Genomic DNA, 7,726 nt, shown 5'->3' with positions numbered 1-7,726 from the left:
TTAAGTTTTTTGTTTTTTCCCCATGTGTTGTCCGATTATCTCTTCCCCCGGTTCCCTTTGATCCTTTTTCCCAACCTTGATTCCTTTGACCTTGCCGCCAAGTTCCTTGATTAGGACCTTGGTAGTTTGGCTGGGAGCCTAAAGCTGATTGTTGATATAACTCGCCTCCTCATCATACATTTAGACGCATTGCTTGTCCGGAGAACCCCTTTCACAAGATCCTACCGCATTCATCGCCTTACTTCCACCACCCATGATATCTTTTGTAAGATGGTAAATTTGGGTAACAAGTTTTGCCATGGAATCATCTCTCTCTTCCTCCATCTTAATCATCTCACGAGTGAGCACATTTTTGGAGGAACTTTCTCTACCTACTTCCATCTCCCTAGTATGCCATTCCTCATTAGTCTCGGTTAATTTATCCAACAATTCACAAGCGTAGCATAAAAAGGTATCCATAATAGATCCTTCCACAATGTACATAGCCAAGGATTTGTGGACGGGGTCAAAGACCTATAAAATATTTGTAGAAGCACACTATCGAGCAACCCATGCTTGGGACAGCTTTTGACCTTCTTTTAAAAATGAATCCAAGTTTCATGGAGAGCCTTATTAGGAAGTTGATGAAAGTTGTTGATTTCGTCATGGAGTTGCAATATCCGGGATGGAGGGAAGAATTTCTTAAGAAATGCTTCAGTCAATTCCTCCCAAGTAGTGATGGACCCGAATGAAAGATCATCTAACCAAGCCGTGGCTTCCCCCGTTAAGGAGTACGGGAAGAGCCGTAGCTTGACTGCTTCACTAGAGACGCTCGGATGCACATTGGTAGAACACATCCCAAGAAAGTTTCTAAGGTGCCTATTCGGGTCATCTTTAGGTAGACCGCCAAATAGGCCCTTAGTGTTGAGCAGGTGTAGCATTGTGTTGGTCACGTGAAAACTCAAGTTTTCAATTAGAGCGAGAGAAGGCCCGGGAGTGTATGCTTTGTCTTGTGACCTCTTCGATGGCCGCCAGCAGTGTGGATTTTGAATGGGATTACACATCCTCGTCCATATTGCCGACTGTTAACGGCAAACAAAAGAAAATAAGAAGAGAAATAAAGACTAAAAGTAAAGTTTTATACTAGTTAGTGAATTTCTAGATCGTATTCCCCAGCAACGATGCCAAAATTTGATACGTCTAAATTACACCTTCAATATTAGGAGTAAGCGGTCGTTGTTAAATATAGAACCCAAAAAGATTGGGGTCGAATCCCACAGAAAATACAATGAAGAAATGTACTTGTTAAGTGTAACACTCGACTATTAGTCTCTATTTCAAGGGAGAGGGGAATATAATAGTAATTGGTTTGATGTTTGTTCGTTAATGACTAAGGGTTGTTGTTATAAGATGTGAACTATTTGTAAAAAGGACTGAGGTTGCGGTTCTAATGGAAAGTAATGCAAGTGGGTATCAATTCAACCTCTTTAAATGTCTAGGTGCGATTAACAATGGGTTACGTAATTTTATCAAAAGTCTTTCAACCAAATTGATAAATATCATCACTAAGCTTTATCAAGCCTTAGAATGTGGAGAATGTTAACACCTATTATGCTTTCTGGTAAAAACTTTCCTATCTACAGTTTAAAAATTTGTTAGATGGGTTTAATAACCTAAATCCTTGCTATCTAACTCTTTTATAACGTTTACTTTTCTTTCTCAGAAAGCAAAGTAAAAGTACTTAGGCACAAATAATGTTTGCAACCATCAAGAGACATTGAATCATGAAGAGTTGATAGAATGCATCACTAACATACAAATGAGGTATAAATATGAAACCCTTGATCACGTGGCTAGCACATTTGGTCCCATGACCTTAGCTAATGGGTTTGGCTACTCATTTCCATTAAGTAAAAAAAGGTAAATAATGTAGTCATAATGCTTACAAAGTTTTATATAAACAACGATTATCACGGCTAGAAGCCACCTGTTGAGTGTCTGTTGCATTGCCCAATTTTCCTGATTTTGCAGAAATGTGTTATTTTCGATTTGTTTAACCTCCAATCCTTATGAAACCTTCTTGGTACTTGTGTAAAACTTCATTAAAAATATAAGGGGCCCTATATCTCCCCCTCAAGGCATTAATAAACAATGTATAACTCAAATGATACGAAATCTTTTCAAAACATGACTTAAATTCAAATTCCTTTAACAATCTTACTTTCACCAATTCATATCAATCCAAAACCTTAGGGTACACACTTAAAGGCGTCAAATATCCTCCTTAACCTTATAAGCACCTCATATCCACTTTCGGCTTACATTATCTACTCATAATGCGAATGACATGAAATTTTCAAGATGTAACATGACCGGAACGATAGAAAATCGGCATCCGGTTATGCTTTCTTACTTAATGGTGGTGCTATTTCATGAAAAAGTAAGAAACAAACTTTCACGAATCTTTCAACTATGGATGCTGAGTTTGTGGCTTGTGCATTTGCAGTACAAGAAGTTATTTGGTTAAAAGGATTCTTTGAGCACTTGGGCATAGCAAAGAATTCTACAGAATCAATGATTTTACATTGTGATAGTCAAGCGGCTATTGCATACACAAAGGATCATAAGTATCATAGAAAAATCAAACACATTGACATCAAGTATAACTTTGTAAGAGACACAGTAGCAAGTAGAGACGTAACGTTACAATACATACCGACGCGAGAAATTATAGTTGATCTTTTTACAAAGGTGATATCTAGAGACCTATTTGAGAAATATGTTATGGCTTTAGGTTTGTGTAGGACATAATTATATTTCTGTATTGTAAAATGACTTTGTTGTTATAATATTTTCATCAATATTCTACTCTTGAATTTGTGTTCATATCTTGTATGCATGTGATGATGTAATTTTATTGATAAAGTGTGTCAAACAAGTCGCGAGATTGGCTTTCTCACATGAGCAACCGCCTCTTACGTTGAGTAACATGAAGATATGAGTTCCACCACCATGTTATGACTTGTTTTGAAGCCAGATATGAGTTTCTCTAAGAAGATGGATTTAAGGATCATTGAAGAGAGAAGCTAGGTTAGACATCTGGAGGTGTCTAGATCAAGATCTGTGCGGTGTTGAATAAGTAAATGAATGAGACACACGTGCCACTAGAAGGTGAGAACACCGTAGCACGTGTTTCATATCACGTGTGCTAAGCGACTAATGGGTTATGGAAGAATGGATCCCTGCTACTTCATTGTGTGAGACCCCAAAAAGTTACATTAACTTATCAATGGAACACCCTTTGACCTTTGGTTGTTTCTTGAAGTTTCAATCAGTGTTGCTACTTTAACATGTTACTAATACCCATGAGTGATTCGTCATTGCAGTGCATGTCTAGGGAAGCAGTTGATTTGGAACAGATAGATTCGAGTAGAAAGAGAAGACAATTAAAATTATTAATTTCACTTATATTCATAGGCCGACCATTACACTTACCATAAGGGTGTCAAGTGTAATTTTGGATATAAAGTTAAACATGAACTTAAGTTCACCTCTTTAGAGGATGAGGGATCAGATAGCTAGCTACTAGTGTAGCGGAAGATGTCTGGGGTATTGCGAGTAATAAGATCCTCATGTTAGTAGTGAATGATTTGATTTCTACATAGAGCTTTTGTACAACCTTGATGGATTAGGAGTATTGTAGCTCTTGATGCGCGCGGGTCGCACGAATTATTTGCCAATATGAATTACGTGTGTTGTTGAGGTAATGTTGGTTTTGGGTCTAGCCCACCATGAGCGAAGTGGGATATGTTGGATAATGGGCTGGGCTGCGAGTTGCTCAATGTTGGGTTGACCCGACCCGGTTAATAGGATAATAATGAGCAGTTTCGTACAAAGAGGTTACCACTAATGTAAACATCAACAACGTGGAATTGTGGGAACTGTTTTTTTCAAAGTAACCACTTCTCCTCCTCTTTTTCTTTAAAAGAAACCAGAACGCTTTCTTCTTAATCAACTAGAAAAATATTCATCTGGTGTTCTAAGAAAAGAATACGCACACAAAACAAAAGGTGCATTTAGTTTGTGGAAGTGTTCTATTTTCTAGTGAAGTAGAATTGGCTTGGAGTAATTCTTCAACAAAGATTCAGTGAATTTTCTCCTACCATAAACAGGTAGATGATTCTTATTCCTATTACTAATTTCTAACATAAAAGAATAAGAAGAATGCTTTAGTATAAATTGTTGGTTTGCCCAATTTGGCAAGTTGGTACGGAACAAGAGATGCGGATTATCCAGTTGCACTTAAATTTCCTGTTGATTCAGGCTCTTGTTCTTGCATTGCGGTTTTGCCATCTCAACTTGCTTATCAGATAGTTAATGTAAGTGGTACTTTTCCTTTTGTGTTTTTGGTTGTATAACTGAATTCTGAGTTAGATCCCTTCCGGTAGACTATTTTAGTAGTTAACACATTTTGCAGTCTTTTCTGTTTTGGTTACAGAAATGAATGTTTATGCCCCTTGAGGCATACTTTTTGGTTTTGCAAACTTTATATCTGCCCCATCCGGCATCTTTGTTCTCATTTTCAAACTTCAGTTCTGCCTATCCCGGCATACTTGCTCAAAGTAATTTAATGCCATCAAAAGTAATGTGTTGTTTTATTTATCTATTATGTAGGGTGGTTTGTCTAGTGTGAAGAAGCCACTTGATGATGAACAATCAACAATTGTTAATGAAGTAAAGGTATGACTTTTTAAATTTTATTTTTGAGTTTGTTGATATGATATGATATGATATGTATACTTTGCATGTTGCATTTGTTGTTTTTGTTTACTCTCATATTTTTTTAATTAAAAATTTCTTGTTTTGTAGTCTTTGGATAGCCATTTCAAAGAATTGGATAAAAAATTTGTTGGTGCGATTAATGTTGTTGATAGCTTAGTTCGTGTACATGATGAAACCAAGTCATTTGTAGCAGCTTCTGAAAGTGCTAAAAGGACTTGTTTAGAAAGTAGACTTGACAGTTTGCAAAATAGATTTGATTCTATGATCCATTGTGTTGAAAGTTTAGTTCGACTGCATCATGAAAACAAATCGTGTGAAGCTTGTGCATCTGGCAAAAGACAACCCGATTTAGGTTATGTAGTGAATGATGAGGTGAAGTTAGATGCACATCTTTGAAAAGATTTGCAGGAATGTCTAGAGAATATGCTTTGTAAAGCAAGTTCTACAAGAAATAAGACCTCTCCCATGCTCGATATGCTTTGTGATGCTGCTAGTTCTTCATCAAGTCAATTGTCTCATAAAACTCAAACTCTTTCTCAATTTGAAAAGGAATTTGTGAAAGAAAATTAAGACCGCGCAAAATAAGAAGCACTTAAAGAAATTGCTGCAATTAATGATGCTTTTGGACGCGGAGATTATGTGTTTTCTTCTAACGAAGCATCATAAAATGTAAATGAAGTAGTAGCTGCTGTTGAAGATTGTATAAAACGTCTGACATGCGAAGATGGAAACAAAGAAGAGGGTGGTTATCCTAATTGGAATTTGCTTACACCGAGCGGTACTCCAATTGAGAAATAGTTGAGTTCTGGGATTGATATATACTGTCTTTGCAGAAGAGTTAGGAAAGTGAATTGATGTTTTTGTTGTTTCTTTGTGGTGACAATACTATAAAGATATTTGTGTTTTTATTTAAGGCAAGTGTTATGTTATTATGTTTCCTCCTTTTTCGAATGATGTATATGTATATTGGCTTTTCATTCCTGTACATATAATTAAGTTGCACTTTCTCAAACTTACTCTATTATAGTCTGTCTTCACCGATAGAGTTCGGATTTTGAGTTTTATCCAAAGAAATTTTGACTCCTCCAGCATACTTTTGCCTTTTGTGAACAGAAGTTCAGCCACTTCCGGCATACTTCTAAATTGGGAGTAACAGTTTTTCTATAAATAAAAAAGATAATGAAAAAGTGACTCTTGTTCCAAATATCTCGAATAGGTGCTACAGTTACTTCCAGCTCAAACTGTATTAATTGATTTGTTAAAAAAAAAAAAGAGAAAGAAAAATTGAAAAACTCTTTATATTTTTGTCAATAGTTGCAACAGTTACTTCAATTCTGTAACGACCCATTTTGTCGTTATAGTTTTTTTTTGGCATTTTTACGTATTCCCGAGCACTGATTACTGCAAGGCTACGACAGCGTTCGTAGCTCATTTTTATGTGTGGCTATGTATATGGTATGTGAGCAGATGACCTCGCGAACTAGTTAGAAAATCGGATCGAATTGTGAAACTTGGGAAGTTTTCTGGTGTCTGTTGTCCACTTTGGCGGCACCAGCACTACGACAGCGGTACCTCTGAGGCAGTAACGCTGCCTCTGAAGCGGTCCAAGCATTTTAGGCTTAACCGCTGAAGCGATCAGGTGATCGCTGGGGCGGTCCAAGTACCGATAAAGCGGGTGACGGGCAGTTTGTTAAATTAATAAAGTGTTAAAAGCCCTTAGACCCTCATTATTTTCCATTTCGATATTTGAGCTTGAGAGAACTGTTCTTAGGGATATTTGGAGGAGAATCTTAGAGGTAAATCTTGCTTATTACTTCATTCTTCCTTAAATCATAACCATCTTAGATTCCCCCTTTCCCTTTAATAATCCCTTAGTAATGAAAGTTGGAAGAGGATCTTTGATGAACACTTTCTCTAGGCTTGAAAATGATAAATTGATGATGTTTGTGTTAAAATTTGATAAATCTAAGGTTATTAACATATATCTTTCACTTTTAGCGTTGAATTTCGGAATCAAAGACTCAGGGCTTATACCCAATTTGGGGGTTTTGCTTGAAATCAGAAATTAGGCTAATCTTTGAGTTAAATCAATAATTAATGGTTGGGTTATGATCACCTAGTACTTAATTCGCTATTTTACTTTCGAATTTTTCATTTTGCCTTTGTGGGCCTGTTTCCCTAATTTCTTGGGGTAGAATTAACCTAATTGAAATTGTAGCAATATTAGTATCATTCTTCATGATTTCTAATCTAGATTTTTATTATGCTTAAACTACTTTGGTTCTGAGGTTCACCGGAAAGGCAAGGCAAATGAGTGAGTTATTGGTGTTGCGGTTCGGCCATCCAGGTAGATTATGGCTTACTCTTAGTGAGACTTCGTATAACGAATCATATATTTAGATTATATTGTGGGAGACAACATATGAACCTTCGGGTATGAAATTGGGTTGGATATTGCCTTAGGTTGGGCCTTGTTGTGTGTTGGGGCTAGCCATCCCGTTGTGTTGTGCTTGACTGTTCTATTATGTTGGCTTGAAGCCATGAGTTGTTGATAGATATTAGATCCTACTATTCATCTTTATTTGGATATATTATTGGCATACCCACTGTGGTATTTGCGGTTCGGATACATTGTTGGCATACCCACTATTTGGTATTGTGATATTGATATATTGTTGGCATATCCCGTTGTGGTACTTGTGATATTGAACTTGATTGTTGATGTTGATACACGCATTGCACGCATTTTCACTCATTCATGATGCATAGACGATACCCGGTGATGATCTGGTATCGTTAATTGAGTAAACTGATATTTTGATAAACTCCTTTACTTGAGTGATTGTGAGAAGGCCAATGTCTAAGGATCAATTCCGGAATCATTGATTGTGTGAAACTGATATTTGATAAACTCTTTTACTTGAGTGATTGTGAGAAGGCCGATGTGATCAATTCCTGAATCGTT

Source organism: Lycium ferocissimum, chromosome 10, assembly GCF_029784015.1.
Source record: "Lycium ferocissimum isolate CSIRO_LF1 chromosome 10, AGI_CSIRO_Lferr_CH_V1, whole genome shotgun sequence".
Lineage (NCBI taxonomy): Eukaryota > Viridiplantae > Streptophyta > Magnoliopsida > Solanales > Solanaceae > Lycium > Lycium ferocissimum.
This window is presented reverse-complemented; position numbering follows the sequence as displayed.